We start from the raw sequence: 17366 nt of genomic DNA on the forward strand, positions 1-17366 counted from the left end.
CGTGTAATTGTTGGGAGTAATATTAGCCACTGAAAAGTGACAATAGGGGCCATTCACTGCTAATCGGGTGGTCCGTGCGATTCCTTAGTAACTCGTGTCAGGTTTAAAGGCTCACTCGCCAAGGCGCAATGGAGCTTCTCAACCTCCGCGTTCGGTGAGCAAACTTTTCCAAAAAAGATCTTCATAGGCGCGGCACGTACTGTACGTATTATGTTTGTTCGGAATTGGTACTGCGTTGTCAGAACCTCTATTTGCCGGGCCAGAGGCCATTGAGAATGCGAGTTGGGTTTTCAAGGGTCAGGGGAAGCTCTTGACGATTTTGTCGAGTCGTTTTTTTTTTGTTTTAAAGGAGACCTCGATTACAAAGGTAGGTGCGTGATTTGGGAGAACACGTACTTTTAAAATGAATGTGTCGGTGTATTAAAAATTTTTTTTACGGGGTTTGGAGCGGCGGCGCTGCGGTTAGCGCACTGGACTATACAGCCAGAAACTTGAGTTAAATCCCGCCTGGCCACGGCTAACATCGGTGACGAGCGGTGTCCAAAGCGGCCCCGATTCACCGCACCCTCGTCGCCAACTCGCACCGGTTAGGGTGAAGTATGGTCAAACAAGCCTCGTGACCGAGACGACATGAAGAGAGCACTTCAATACAGCGAATGTAAATTGTCATTGCAGTATTATAATTACTAAAAAAAAAACAGACGGTTGTGCTCAAAACAATGACGATCGCCCACTTTAAAGGCCGTGCATTAATGGCCCGTCTTGCCGTGAGTGATTTTAACGTACGTGCAGGATACGATTTGTTGAATTCAGGGAGCAAATTTCAGCTCGGAGCTGCGTGGGGGCTCAGCTCCGGAAAATACCTCCACCGTCTGCTTCGGTCTCATGTGTAAATTGTACGCTGTACGAAGCAACATCATCAAGAACCGCGAGGCTGCCTGCACTTTGTGTTACAGCATACGCCTTGCTTAACCAGAACACCCCTGGACGCACGTATGAACACTGCAGGGGGCTTTCACGAGCCTGAAGAATACACGAAGAATCCACTTACGGGATACATACGTTACGAGCGTGATGGATGACGCGTTGATGGCTTGATGCAAAACATTTCACATGCCACCCATGACGGGATTCACAACCCCGGGCTAAACGGTAAGTGAGCAATTGCTCAACCTTTCACAAGCTCCTCAACGTATCTGCCAAACGTGTAATTTATTCATATGTAGTATGTATATGGACCTACTCTGCCCAATGCGCACGCGGCTCACATACTGATGCGATGCGCTTCTCCTTATCCCAGAGTTGGGTAGTGGCGATGCACGGGCGGCGTACATGGGGGGGGGGGGGGTAGCGGTTAATTTCCAGCGATCCCCGAGTTCGATTCGCGACCACGGCGATCATCGTTGGCGAGCGATAATCCGTTCCGTGCTCATTTTTCACCCAAACCGCACGCCCCTTACGCACACGGCGTGGGGAGGCCCTCAACCAGCTTGAGATTGACGGGGGGGTGATGCATTGTACTTTATATATATCCTACATCATGGTCCTAATCCCTGGTCAATCCACTGCTAGATGATGGCCTCGCCGAGCTGCCCGCCACCACTCACGATCCGCGATGTAACAATTAACTTAACACCTGCACACGAACTGAGTTTATGGCTCCATCTCCTCGGCGTGTGTCCGCCCCGAGGCATACCGTTGGCGTATATACACGCGCACATCATGTATTCGCGACTAACAAGTGACGAGTCAAACGATTGCACCTACAACTAAAGGGGAACGCGAGACGCGTCAGTAAAAATACTGACCACGTGCCTAATGTCACTCACAAGCGAAGGGCAATTGTCTATGACAGGGCTTCGGACGCATGGGGGGCTCTGCACTGGGGTACCGATGCACCACACCACATGACAGCGCAGTGAACACTGGGGGGGGGGGGGGGGGTAACGTTACACGAGAAATGTCTGCGTGGCTTCACCAATCCGTCGTATCATTTTCGCGGACTACCGCTGACATTTCGGTGAGTGACAAGGCGGCGCTGTACCTCATGATGAGCGAGACAAATCGTGCAATTAGCACGAGAGCGTTGCATTAGCAAGCACGGGGCATCAATGTTTTTAGTATTTGCCAATGACTGCAGTAAACACGCACGTGGGAAGGGCAGGGCGTGCTTTACGCGGCTTTCTTCGCTGTTTCTACGCATCAGATATTTGTTTACAGCCGTGGGTTATTTTGTTTCCCCCAACTCACACGCCCCTTGCTTTCTGAAAGACCGTGCCCGCAGCACTTTGCGCCGAACTGCACTGCCAAAAAACGCCGCTCCACAACCCTCCACAACGCCGCCACCGCGCATCTCGGCTGGCTTAGGTCGCCCCCTGCAGACCACGCCATCAACTGTGGTAGAGTTGGGAATTCGGAGAGTCGAACGTTTACATTTTACATTAGTTTTAGTGATTTTCAAAGATATAGATGTACCCGAATACAATACAAATGGAATGCACAAAGTGTATACCTTGCAAGCGCGTTTTAATTATGCTGCCAATCATCATCAATATGGATGTTGAGGAGAGTTAGAGAGCCATCATCATCACCAAATGTTCAACTCATTTCTGGATGAAGGCCTCTGCCCAAGTCACGAGAACCAACCTTGACTAAATTTAAATAACCAACTTCATATCCCAAATCTTGTTTTATTCGTTTAAGTTAACTATAAAACAAGATATGAAATGTTGTTGTGATGCATTGCAGTATTAGCACTGTTTTTGGTGGTCAGGTGGGAGGGACGGTGCAATCATTTCCACACTGCACTAGGGCCAAAACCTCGAGTTCAATTCCTGGCCAAGGTGCACAAGACAAAATACCAATTGGTATTTAAACCTGTAGAGTACCGTACCACCCCTAGGTCCACTCAACCGAAAATTATTCCAGGGTGTGGTAGTGAAGCAATGCAGCGAGACGTGTTTGGTTTTGACCACGCCGCCACTCCTTTGCGTGCTATTGCCACCAGCCAACTCGGGTCCTCGACTGCAGCTCTCCGAGGGGGTGTCCAGGTCGGCACGACGTGCCACGTGCCGGTGCGAAGAAACCCAATTGACCCTGCTTGAGTGCTGAACAGCATGCGGTGCGGCCCGAAAACACACCGCAGAGAGTCGCACACACAGCACAACCGCGGCAACCTTGCACAGCGGTGTTGGGTACGCGGGAAGCGGTGGTGCAGTGGTTAGCGCACTGCGCTTACGAACGCGGCGACCCGGTTTTGATTCCCCCCTTTTCCCGAACAATAACAGAGGCCAACTGATCCCCCCCGCACCTCCGATTAGCACTGTTGGCTACATACGGTGCGAAAGAAGTTCAACATACGTGCTAGGCTTAATGGCACTCGCTTCGGCGGTCTAAAAATATCAGAAGTGGATTCTGCGTGAGCGCCATGCACACTTTTCGCTGAACATTTCGGTAAAAATAATAGTACACCGGACTGTCATCATCGGAGCAGGAGCAGTTGCACAGGTGCGACGCATTACCTTCAGAGAGTTCCATTTCATGCACGGGTGAGCCAGGCACTTCAACGCACCCTTACCTCTCCACCTTCTCTTGTTTCCGGATATGTTTTTTTTAAAATATTCCACAGTGTAACTTTGCGAAAGTTTACAGTACTCCCAGTGCTGTGCGGGATGACAGGTCGCATGTGTCAGTTTTTCTTCAAGGTCCATCACCAGCTAAATATTAAGTGTACAACATCGTTTCATGTTGCATTCCATTCTACTGCAGTCTACATTGCCCTCTATACAAGTGCCCCCCTTTATTTTTTTCCCTCCCAGCGTGCTGAGCGCAAGATAACATGCAACGTGATGTTAAAGTCACACAGGGCAGAGTGGCGAGCTTTTCAATACGTGACGCGCAGTACAATTTCATACGTGGGCTTGTGTATATTTTTCAGGCATGTCATTAGCCCTTCACAGACGCGCCCAGCTACTTTTCTGGAAGCTTACAACCCAACATTTTAAAATCTTTAACTACTCAAGCAAGCACACACGTAAGTAAACAACCGTGTCAGCACAGTTAAGCAGGCAAAAGTATGTGCACAGACTGCACTTTACTACAGTGGGAGGCGGCATGATTTACCATGAGGTTTACTATACGGCTTAGTGTGGTCTCCTCTGATCCTTATCAATGGCATTGCTTACTTGGGGGTGCATCCAAGTGGGAACATGTAGGGCAGACTTTTTCTGGCCTATTTTCAGGAATGAGTGGGCAGGCCTTGTGTTTGTGTGCGCGTGTGAGGACATGTTGCGTGACTATGTGCGCGTGTGTGTGTGCGCGCTGCGCTATGAACCCAGTGGCTCGAGTTTGATTCCCGCTCACCGCCAACACCAATGAGTACCTGATGCGGTGTGTAAACGTTGCTACTTGGGATACAAAGGCGGTCAGTCGTGGTGCTGGCCACCCACCCTCTCGTGTGCCATGCCGGCCTTCATAGGTGCTTGCTAACAGCGCTTGTCCCAACATTCTGTTGAGGCTATACGGGGGATCTTTGTCTTTGTTTTGTGTGTGTGTGTATGTGTGCCACATATGGGCTGCTTGCCTGCCAATGTGGGCTGTTGTTTATATAAACACTTCAAAAGCTACTGGAAAAATCCCGTATTTCAGAGAGAAAGGCTGGTGTGGTGCAACCAAACAATCTTAAAATCCCTTCCTATTGAAGAAGTAATAATGCAGTAATGTTTTTTTACGCGTACAGCCCTTTTGTCAATCCACTGCTGGACGAGGGCCTCTCCACAACATCTTGGTTTAGTGAGGTTCCGTGACCAAACTTCAAATATGCTGGTCAGTTCGTGGGTTGGTGAATGGAGGTCAAGGACCAGTTCAGATTATCTCCCGCCATTGATGCTCGCCGAGGCTGGGACTACAACTCAAACTCTCCGTGTCCAAACTGAAATGCGTCGGGCTCCGCTCCACCTCAACACGGTGATGCTGCAACGTTGCAAAAACTCAGCCATGCATTCGTGAGCGCCGCTAAAATGCAAAGGTGCCGCTGCGTTTGAAGTGAATTTGTCCTTCCTTTCTAGACCGGCTCAGCATATACAGAGTTTTACACACTCAACTATTTATCGGCAAAAAATAAAAAAATAAAAGTCTTAAGTAATTTGCTGCTCAAGCGCGCATGCAGGCAGTGATCTGCTGCTCGCAAAAAAAACTCTGAGCCAGTGCTGGAAATCCCACAGTTCTATGGTGGTGGAAAGTTTATTTATTTTTTACCACGACGGCCCCTGTCGTATCGGAACACGTGTACTGTACGTCAGTGTAAGTGGATAAAGGAGCATGCCCAAGATTCATGTTTTCTAGACGATGAATTAAACCAGGCGATCACGTGGATTGTTGTACAATGATTACATATCATCCTCAGCAGCTGATTACTCAAAAGAGACATCAATCGAAATGTTTATATATAAATTAGGTTTAACATTGCAATGATAATTAACATCCACCATGATATACACGTACACGATAATGTTTTCGCAGGGTGGGATAGTGGGGCAGTGATTACTCTGCGATCCGAGATCCATTCCTGGTTACTGGTGTCTCAACCCGACCTGCCTTACCCCCTCCACCAACTCGCAATGACCAGTGTGGTCAAGTATGGTCAAAGCCCCCTATGACCTTCGTCGACTGGTGGAATGAGAATGTCCGCAAAATATATATACGATTGAAGCGATAAATTTGATCAATTTTGCATACATACGTACACAGGCGGGAAAAAAAACAAAATCTAACACGACCCGTTCAGCTTATTTACAAAGCGTCACTTTGTTTGGACATTGCTCGCGATTGTTTGAAAGCAGGCTCTGCTTCTTTTGAGAAAACAGCAACAAAGCAGGTGGCTAATTTAGCCATGACAAGAAAATGACGGTGATGGTACAGGAGGGTCCATGAAAACTGTCTGTGACTTGAGGATACTGGCATGAGCATCGTAATGGCATGGGGATAAAATAAATTCAAAAAGCCAATAAAACTGTGATTGAACGGACATTAAAAGAGCTAAGCCCACATTTAAATGTACGTCTTGTGTGACTAGCGTATGGCAGATTAGATTAGTTACATAAACTAACAAGTGAGCATCGAATGCCCAAACCACTTAGCGATACACTTTTGACCTGGACAATTTCATCTGACCAGTAATCAGGAGCTAAATGATGGAAATCGTTACGAGGGGAGACGGTGGGGGCATAGTGGCTTAGGCCTAGAAGGAATCACTTTTTGTACCACTTAATCAAGTAACATGTTTTTACACAGTATTACAAATTACAGACTTGATAGCTGCAGCAATCAATAAAATAGCAGCTTAAACAACACCAGCAATAATTATATATATTGTTTTAAACCTTTGGTTTACTTCCTTTCATAAAGATATGGGCAAGCAGTAGTCCAGCGATTCTTGGAATGCATTTTTAACCCAGGGACCCGAGTTGGATTCCCATTCCTAACATCAGTGTCGAGTGATATCTATACTAATCCTGCCCCCCCCCCCCCCCCCCCCGGGGAATTTACCCAGCCCGCGCTGACCAGCGTGGTGAAGTATGGTCACAAAACCTCCACACTTAAAGTGACATTGGGAGGTGTCATCACAACATCCACTAAGAGCTGTACATACAACAGGATGGCAGTGACTCAAATGCTGTGAAATAAAAAAAAGGGGAGAAGACCAAAAAAATGTATGTTAGATATATCACACCTTGGGATCCATAGAGATGCCTTTTACTGCATTTTATCTTGGATGTCCATGTGTCGGCTCATGCCTGCACACCACCTGCTTATGTAATAACATCACCGTCCCTGCAGATGCCATATGTCTGCTTACTGGTACTTAACCATGTTGAAAATACGTTGATCTCAAATATCCATGAGGTCAAAATATGCATTTTGTCTAAGATGCTATTGGTCTTCGTAATGAATACAAAGGATTGGATTTCTTACCTTCAGAGGTAAAAGGCGCAGCTCTGCAATTGCCTGATCATGCCACTGCTGATTGAAGGGCCTCCTCCACCATAGGGAGCTCGAGAGCCCCTCGAGAGGGTAATTTAGCTTACTGTTTAAAATCGATGTTCTTTCGGGTGAGATTGCGTAAATAACACATTCCTGCGGAGGGAGCTGGTAGGAACGTTGGGTTGCTCGGTCAATGGCCAGGGTCAACGGCGGCACCACGTGGTGTATTCCGCAAATATGCCCGACTGTGAGGGCGGGCACAAGCTGGCGTGAGTAGGTTAAACGTTGAGTTTATAAGGGCACCACGGGGTGACCAGCCCCTCCCCACCCAGCCCCACCCCTCCCACCCCCCACCCTCCCCACCCCCCACCATCCCCACCCTCCCCACCCAGCCCCTCCCCACCCTCCCCTCACCACCCTCCCCAGCCCCTCCCCACCCTCCCCTCCCCACCCAGCCCCTCCCCACCCTCCCCTCCACCCAGCCCCACCCCTCCCATTTTATCCGGGTGTCCGGATACACGTGGACAGACATCCACAGACATACACAATGAATCCCCTGCCTCCTGTGAATTAATCCCGGTTGGGCTTCCAGTCCACTACGTTTCCTACCAGTAATGCCCACTAGGAGCGCATTTGATATACATCCGGGTGTCCGGATACAAGTGGACAGACATCCACAGACATACAAAATTAATCCCCTGCCTCCTGTGAATTAATCCCGGTTGGGCTTCCAGTCCACTACGTTTCCTACCAGTATAATGTGTTGTTAACCCACCACCACCTGACAGAGTTAATTAGTAAGGTGTGTCGCGTCAACAAAGTGTGCCAACTAATTACTACTTCAGCACACCGGTGTGTTGGAGAGTACACCCACGCCATTTATAATATGACTACGACGTTTCGCTGGTGATTACAGCCAGCTTCATCAGGCGATTTACTAGAATTGTTCATTATTCTTCCTGTTTCCGGCACTTACATAGAGGAAAGGTGATGTCATCACTATGGATAATATTGGTAGCGAAAGCTTACGTGTTAAACTAATTAACCTACTATTCCAGGCCGGCCAGGCGTCCGAGAAAAGGTTGATGTACCCACACTTTACCCCACCTAACACAGCGACCTGCCGATCAACTAGCTGTGGTGAACCCACTTATAATGCTCGACTTTTGACGTGCATATGAAACTGCGGTTGTTGAGTTCATAGCGCAGTGGACTAATCATTGCACAACTGATCCCCCCCTCCCCATCCCCCAGATTGTTATGGGTCTCTTCAATTGTCCCATAAAAACGAACGTGGTTTTAGCCACGTATGGTCTAAACTCTCAAGCATGCATGGGCCCTATGCTTTAAAAAAAGTTGCCACTTGTGTCGAAACAGCTGGGAGTTAAACCACATTGGAAAAAAAAAAACTGTTTTCATCAGTGTAAAGATTGCATTATGTCTGGTTAAACTAAGTCTGGAAATTGTTAGATAGACGAAGTTGGGGAAACATTGGATTATCTGACACCTTTTTTAATAGACACACAACCGAGTGTTGAATAGTTTATCAAGAAAAAGAGCAGAGTTGTCTTTCTCCGGCTTCCCATATCCATTGGATTATCTTGTTCAGATGACAGGAACACCTATCTAGCTCGGAGCCTGATAATTGCTCTGAATAGATACCACTTAGTGTAATAATTCAGAAAGAGAAAGGAGTTGGCCCTGAATCTAAAATGGGAAGTAGAAGAGAAAACAATGCCAGCCGCTGGGAGGATGTTTAAGGTAAGGTTGTGAAATTCCAGTGGTTAGGGAGACATGAATAATACAGTAAAAGGGTGAAGGCGCAGCCCTGCAAGTGCCTGTCTAATGCGACTGGCTCCCAGGTGTCTTTTATACAGGTAACGATCTGAGATTAGGAGCACACTCTTAAAGGGAGTGCTCCTAATCTCAGCTTGTTACCTGTATAAAAGACACCTGTCCACAGAAGCAATCAATCAGATTCCAAACTCTCCACCATGGCCAAGACCAAAGAGCTCTGCAAGGATGTTAGGGACAAGAGTCTATACCTACACAAGGCTGGAATGGGCTACAAGACCATTGCCAAGCAGCTTGGTGAGAAGGTGACAACAGTTGGTGCGATTATTCGCAAATGGAAGAAACACAAAAGAACTGTCAATCTCCCTCGGCCTGGGGCTCCATGCAAGATCTCACCTCGTGGAGTTGCAATGATCGTGAGGACGGTGAGGAATCAGCCCAGAACTACACGGGAGGATCTTGTCAATGATCTCAAGGCAGCTGAGACCATAGTCACCAAGAAAACAATTGGTAACACACTACGCCGTGAAGGACTGAAATTCTGCAGCACCCGCAAGGTCCCTCTGCTCAAAAAAGCACATATACATGCCCGTCTGAAGTTTGCCAATGAACATCTGAATGATTCAGAGGACAACTGGGTGAAAGTGTTGTGGTCAGATGAGACCAAAATGGAGCTCTTTGGCATAAACTCAACTCGCCATGTTTGGAGGAGGAGGAATGCTGCCTATGACCCCAAGAACACCATCCCTACCGTCAAACATGGAGGTGGAAATATTATGCTTTGGGGGTGTTTTTCTGCTAAGGGGACAAGACAACTTCACCGCATCAAAGGGACGATGGATGGGGCCATGTACCGTCAAATCTTGGGTGAGAACCTCCTTCCCTCAGCCAGGGCATTGAAAATGGGTCGTGGATGGGTATTCCAGCATAACAATGACCCAAAACACACGGCCAAGGCAACAAAGGAGTGGCTCAAGAAGAAGCACATTAAGGTCCTGGAGTGGCCTAGCCAGTCTCCAGACCTTAATCCCATAGAAAATTTGTGGAGGGAGCTGAAGGTTCGAGTTGCCAAACGTCAGCCTCGAAACCTTAATGACTTGGAGAAGATCTGAAAAGAGGAGTGGGACAAAATCCCTCCTGAGATGTGTGCAAACCTGGTGCGTCAACTACAAGAAACGTCTGACCTCTGTGATTGCCAACAAGGGTTTCGCCACCAAGTACTAAGTCATGTTTTGCAGAGGGGTCAAATACTTATTTCCCTCATTAAAATGCAAATCAATTTATAACATTTTTGACATGCGTTTTTCTGGATTTTGTTGTTGTTATTCTGTCTCTCACTGTTCAAATAAACCTACCATTCAAATTAAAGAATGATAATTTCTTTGTCAGTGGGCAAACGTACAAAATCAGCAGGGGATCAAATACGTTTTTTTCCCTCACTGTATTTACAATTATTTATCCCTTTAAAAATAGACCAATGGTCATAAATGATGAATTTATCTGTCTGAATACAGTTATTTTTTTACCTTTTGACATTGCTGATGAATAAAAAAAGGAACGGAAAACATTTTGTTGATTATAGAATGGACAGACTCACCATCACCCACTCACCCCCAAAGATCTCAGGCGAGCCGATAAAATCTTGCGGATTCAGGGTCAAGATTCAATTCAAGACTCGAGTATTGCTATCTTTTAACACGACGGTGAATGCAGCCGCTTCTACAACAGATGCATGGGTCATGTGTTGAAACCATTACAGAAAACATTTACAAGTCAAAGAACATACATTCTAATTCGCGCGACTCGATACAGATATCATGAGCTTGCTAAGTGATTTTAATCGATGAATCCAAGCATCATGCCATTCCTACTTTCATGTGACTTTTGAGAAGCAATCTCAAATAAGTATAGTTACGGTATTTTTAAATGTAGTATATTAACAACGCTTTAAAAAAAATCGAAAACAGTATTATGCATACAGTATCACGATAGTTTGAACTTTTGAAATGCTATATTACACAGGTAAATTAAGAATAAAAATGGCTTTTGACGTTCATAAGACAATCTAATACCACGATACACATTACAATGTAAAGTTGAGAGATTACGGATAATATACATATATAATGGATAAATATACAAAACAGTAAATAAAAACGATAATTCAGCAGAGGTGAGAGGATTGAAATTTGAAATTGTATCTGAGCAGCGTTTCTAAACGCAGATGCCGACATGCAGCACATTCGGGGCGAGAAGCAGATCTTTTATCTCCACAAAAAAATCCGTGCGGATAACCGCGTGCCTAGAATTCATTTGTGGACACTGTAAGGTCTTAACTATAAAATATTATTTTCTTTCTGTATTACTTTCCCCCACCCCCCTCTCTCGCCTTCCCCCCTCCCCTCCTCCTCCTCCCGGCTCACTGCTGATCTAAGGATGTGCCCGTGAGCTTCATTTCCTCTTGTTTTTTAGAGCGGGGGCACGGGGCCAAGCAAGCAGGCAATGCTTCATTGTTACCGCGTCCTCTCCGCTGGAGAATAAATCACCCTCCACAAACACGCCGGCGATTTGGGGTGGGGGGAAAGGGCTGGGCGGAAACTGGGCTCTACCCCTCAGTGCGGAAGAAGCCGTTGCCACACCCTGATGCGATCTGCGTACGCTGTGGCCACGGCCAAAGCTCAGAAGGCGAGAGATAGGAGGCCTGCAAGAAAAAGGTATCGTCTCTTTTTTTAGACGGCGAGCTGTCCTTGGCCTGGGGTTTGATCGGTGTCGCTGGAAAGTTTGACGCTGCTTTGTTTGGCAATGCTGTAATTGGCATTCAGTACTCGGTTATACCTGCTCGGTTTGATATGATTGAATTTTCGGATAACTCTGATGATAGCTGGTGTCCAGTTGTCAACTGAAACAAAAACCTGTCACTTCCCTCTAGCAGTAGCAAACTTTTTGTGTTTGTTCGGAAGGGTTTTGTTTACGCACTCATACTTGGTGAGAAGTAAACAATATTTTTTATTTTCAAAAATGCCCCTTTTTTGTCAGGAAATTATCACCAAGTCTGAACATTGATTTTCCAGGAGGCTCCTACATTTTGATCTTTGGCCAATTGCTTTAATGAATGTTTGCAATGCCAGAGAAAACCGAGGTACCTGGAGAAAGCCCACACATGAGGGACTAACACGCAAAGCTCCATATAGAGAGATTCAAGGGGCCGTTGCTCTACTCTCATCCACTGGCCATCTACTATCACAAGTCACTTTTCAGCCTGAGCTTACAACACCTGGTAATCCCAGGCAGTCCACATTTGAAATCTAAGCAGGTTTCAGCCTGCTTTAGCCTCCTTAGTTTTAGATATGTAACAAGATCAGGTACATTCAGGGTGATTTAGGTGCAGAAATTGTGTACTCTAGAAGTGTCCTATAAGTTTGTGTGCTTGCTAAGGCAGTTTTAAATGGTTCAAGAGTTTGATATATCCGGTCACCTGGTAATGCTGCAGGACATTACACGTGATTGCTGAGCTATAAACACGGCTTTAAATAATAGTGAGATTTGATTTGCGAGGGCAAGCTATTGCGCAAGTGTCACGCGGTTCAAATCCTCACTCTGGAGATTCATCCTGAAACTACATTTTGAAACAGTGAGGCGTGGTCCCCTTAATTCTGTCCTGGTCAGGAATGAAAATCCATGGGCTGAGCACAGAGTAGTTGTTAAATGGCGGTGAATTGATCGGCAACATTTCTACGTTCATGTCGTGGTCGGTGAGGCAAGTGGACGCCTTCAGGAGTAGCCTCGTTTTTGAATATCCGAACTGCTGCCGGTGTATGATCCAAGTGGGCAGCGGCGTTACTCTGTGGTCCATGGTGTGAGGTTGTAAGATCGGTGACTCACAGGCTCACCTTGGGCTCTTGGTAATTATCCATTGATGTAGGAGGTACCTGCACTTGCCACGCGTCGCTCGAGGCAGACTGAAATAAGGCTATGGAGTACTTTGCAAATTAGTGAATGGGAATGTACATATATACTGTATATCGGAGACCCCTATGTAACAATGTAATAATACAAAATCACGTGAATACGTAACCATGCATCAGTTTACTGCAGGTGTGGACCACTTACTTTGGAATGGGCCATTCCATATGGGCCAAATCACATACTTACACAAGTGTAGTGTAATAGTGCCGTCTGTTGTCCAGCAACGGCAACCGCGGTGGGCGAGCTGCACACACGCCGGTGAGCACTCACGCGGGTGTGTGTCGGCAGGGCGGAGGAACTGGGGTCAAGGGTCACAGAGACCCCCCGTCTGGAAGCCCCTGGAACCCGCTAGTGGGTTCGAGAAGGGAGGCGCGGCCAGGGCAGAGCCGGGCCGCGCCGGGTAGGATAAAAGTAGCGGAGAGCAGTGGAGCTCGGGGCTGCCGGTTCTGGGAAGTGGACTCGTCTCGTCGTCGCCGCCATCTTCGCCGCCTTCGTCGCCGCCATCTTCACTAGATCATTCCGCCGGCCGGATAGTTGTTGGCTGTATCGGTCGATGCCGTCAGTGTAACACGGTCAGGGTTGTGTCAAGGCTGGGCTATACGACTTGTGAGAAGCGAGGGCGAACCTGTGAACCTGAAAGTGCGAATAAAGGTGCCTCCTCAAGAACCTTGCCTCCGGCTCCGTTGACACTACACAATTATTATGTGCTTTATTTACTCAGGAAAGGCTCACTGAGACTCGATGCTTTTATGGGGTTTTTTTTATAGGAGGATCCTGCATTGGGAAGTTTGGCCAATTTTATTTGTGAGTTTTTTTGTATGTCGGAAGAAACCAGAGTAGCTGGAAAGAATCCTCACACACTGGAATCAGAAGCGTGTTTCCCACGTAAAGCCCATTGAGCTAAGATGCTCTTTTTCAAGGGCGAATCAGCCGGTGGACAACAATATAGATTCATGAATCCATCACTGTACTGCCATGTCCTGGTCAACTCGTTATCAAATGTACATAGCCCATAGCATGTGTAAGCGTTTCATGGCTTGAACATAAAGTCCTCATTCAGTTTTCTCACAACTAATGAAAGGGCAAACGCAAGCACTGTATTCCACAGTGGCACTCTGCTTGACACAATCGCTAGCTCATTCCACGGTGTTTTGTTGTGATTCATCGCAAGAAAAAACTATTTCGTTGTTGTCGCGTTGTGCGACACAGAACGCAACACAGAAATAAATAGTGCAGTGAAAGGCAAATGCCACCATCTGAAGCTCATTTTCCAAAAGGTTGTGTTAGAATTGGCAGACGTTGCTCCATTGTCCTCTGACTCTCGCCCACTCTCACCGCTGAGTATGACATATCAATGGATGTACTGTAACTTTCCAAGTCATTGGGCCTTTGGTCTTGCCAAAACGCCTCACATTTGTTTTTAAAGGCCTCTTTGGCACAACTCTTATTCAGTCTGATGCACTTATTTGTCCACATGCCCTCTTAAATAAAATATCGTTAGAGCTGGCCACTTAGAAGAGTGAGTATTCTCTAGGTGCCCCGTTTCCACCCATATGCAAAATAATGTGCTTGTTAAGACATTTGCCAAGAATCCAGATTCTTCTGGGACATTTGCAAATCGCAAGTGTCTTAAAACTCACTGAAACGTCTTTGTATAAATTATTGCTGCGCAACCTATTATAAATATGATGACATCCCTCTTATCTGCGTAATGTGAAGGGCCACTCTTGGCCGATCCTATTATCTGCACCTCTAACATATCAATTAATTCCAGCGAATATAACCAAATCATAGATCAAAGGATGAAGTTAGCACTTCTGGGAGACCACATCCAGGTGACTCATCCTCAGAAAGAAATAGAAAAGTGATGCATGTTCTGCAAGTTTTTCGGTAACTCCACAACTAAATGCAGACATTAGGATGTACTTCCGGGTGATTCATATTTTTTCTCTGCATATTAATGCAAAAAAAAATAATCAAGAATCGCAGTGTGGAGAGCAGCAATCCTCACTTGACAATTGACGGTATCAACGATGGGACGGGCAGACAGAGTAACAAATAAGAGGAGCATCATTGCAGCCCTTTGACTAAAAATGTGGGATCTTTCATCGCTGTCTCAGCGTCGCCAATGGAGACGAACATCATTCCATGTTAGTTTGAGCATGGAGGCACTTTGTTCATTGTAAAAACACACGTGCACACACACACACACATTGACTCTTGGCTATTACCAAATTGTTTAAAAAACACACGGACTTTAACTCTCTCGTTCTTTATTATGCCTTTATCCCCTGCAGCTCGTATGCCAACACGTGCGGACGGCAAGGTAGGTGTACAAGAGGGTGTGGCTGGGATTTTTCAGAGCCTGGTGGTTGAAAAAAAAAAGTCTAAAACAAGCCCCCTGGGAATTAGGGCAAGGCTCTCCATAATGAGTTCGTTGTTGTGGAAGGGGGGTGAAGGCTTGGAGGCAGAGGAGCATGTGGAAGGGTGGATACTCCCTGGGTGCTGACCTTGAGGTCTGGTGCGTTCCTGACACGGAGGTCACCCCTTTGGGAGAGATACTCGTGCGTTCATAAAATTCTAAATGTGCGCTCGGCAAACTTGGATCCAAATCCGCCACACATGAAGGAAAGAGGGGAGAAAAGGGAAAAAAATGACTTGCATTCCAAGGGGAATGGAAAACAAAAGAGAGGGTTAAAGTGGGGTTAAACAATAGTATGGGGGGAAAATATAATCAATAAATCAATTCATCACTCTTCGTGAAGTCATCAGACCTTTTTGAGGTTTCAACAACAGGCCCCTTTCAGCAAACGGTCCGATTCCCTAAGACTCGCAAAGAACAATATAAATGCAGCCTCGTAACGTCTGTGAGGGGGGGAGGGGGTGGTTCTGGAGGGGGGCTGACCCCCCCCCCCTCCTCCGCTGAAGGTTCCAGCCTCATTCTAAATTCCTTTCGTACAATTAAGTGATCGGCGTCGGAGCCTTTCCTCACAAAGTCCTCTCCCTCTACCTCCCTGCCCTCTCATTGCCTAAATTGCAACCGATAGCAGAGTTCTTCATTTTAAGGCAGCGCTATTGATAAATGTGTTGTCATTTTTTGTTCATATTTATATAGGGGGTGAGAGCTAGAGCAGAATGCACGCTGGACAAAACCCGATCATGTCGTTACTCATTGCGTTTAGCGTTTAACATTTGTTTAAAGTTTAACATTGACCCCCGCCTGCATTTTTGTATCCCCCCTCTTTAAATAAGGTCACGCCACGTGGTTGTGCGAAAGCCTTCAATTCAATACATCGACTGCTGTGCAAGTCACCAGTGCACAATTATGCTGGATAGAGATATTGCGTTTGCGGTGTAATATTTAGCTTGGGAGGCAATGCAGGGGATTTTGATTTCTCATTGGTGAAGGCATTATCAGCATGCAGGAAAAGACACTCAACGCGTCGTTTTACTCCAAATAATGACAAAAATCCCACCGTCCATCCGACAAATGTGGTACATTTTCTGTTTAAAACCCGCGACACGTTTCCTGCAATCGTATTGATCAAAATGCACCTTGGCCCCATACACAACAGTAAATTCCGATTTCTCACGAGACTAAACAAACCTCGCCTCCCTTATCCTACCCGTTGTTACGTTTCATTGCGCAAAGGCGCGTCATTCCCTCCACGAGCTCTGATTGGTCCCCGTTTGTCACGTGCCAACCCTTAGATGTCGTCAGCGTCCGGCTTGGCTTTTTGTTACATGCTTTCATTTAACTCACTCTGTTGTTGTTGTTGTCCTGTATCCTCAAATCTTGTAACTCAATTTTAATCCACTTCCAAATGTGCTATCGACTGCAAACTTGGTATACTTATGTCATACTGATGACAATACTATATTTTATCATAAAGAATGAAAAAGTCTATATTTTTCAACATTCTTTTTTACATGTTATGTTTCCGCTTGGGTATTATTGTCCACGATCAACTGACGTTGGCTGCAATTGGCCACGATCCCCTTACGTTATGGCAAGCTTCGGGGCCACTTCCTGGAGTCATGGAGTTTTGCCATTGCTAGTACATTTCATAAAAGCGTGTTTTTTAAAGGTTTTTTTTAAAGATTACTTATTTTATTTTACTTGCAAGCGGTGCATAGCTGATATCCATCGGCTTGCATGCGGGGTTGGTGGATCACCCAAAAATGGAGGCGGCTTCAAATACACATTTTTCATTACAATGACATGGGAGTACAGCAAGTAGGTTCATGAATCTTCACTTCTTTTGACAGTGCTGAATTTCCGATTTATTGCTCAAAATGTTGGACATTATCAGCGACCTAAATATAAAAATCAGTTGCACTGATCATATTTGCTGCATATATCTTAATGCAAAAATGTACAGTTTCTTCCCAACATGTAAACATACCGTTAAGCACAATAAAATAAGTAAATAAAACACGTGGGGGAAAAAAATGAAGCACACAAAAGTCCCGTACGTCATTCGATGACGTTTGATAGACACTGGGGCCTTCACGTATAAGAACTTTATTATTCTTGGTTCTTTCGGTAAAGTCACGTAGAAGGGAAATAATAAAACCACAACAAGAAAATTTTCTTGTTGAAGAAAATTTTCTTGTTGTGGTTT

This window comes from Petromyzon marinus, chromosome 28 (assembly GCF_048934315.1).
Source record: "Petromyzon marinus isolate PM22_M1 ecotype Great Lakes invasive population chromosome 28, UKy_Petmar_22M1.pri1.0, whole genome shotgun sequence".
Classification (NCBI taxonomy): Eukaryota; Metazoa; Chordata; class Hyperoartia; order Petromyzontiformes; family Petromyzontidae; genus Petromyzon; species Petromyzon marinus.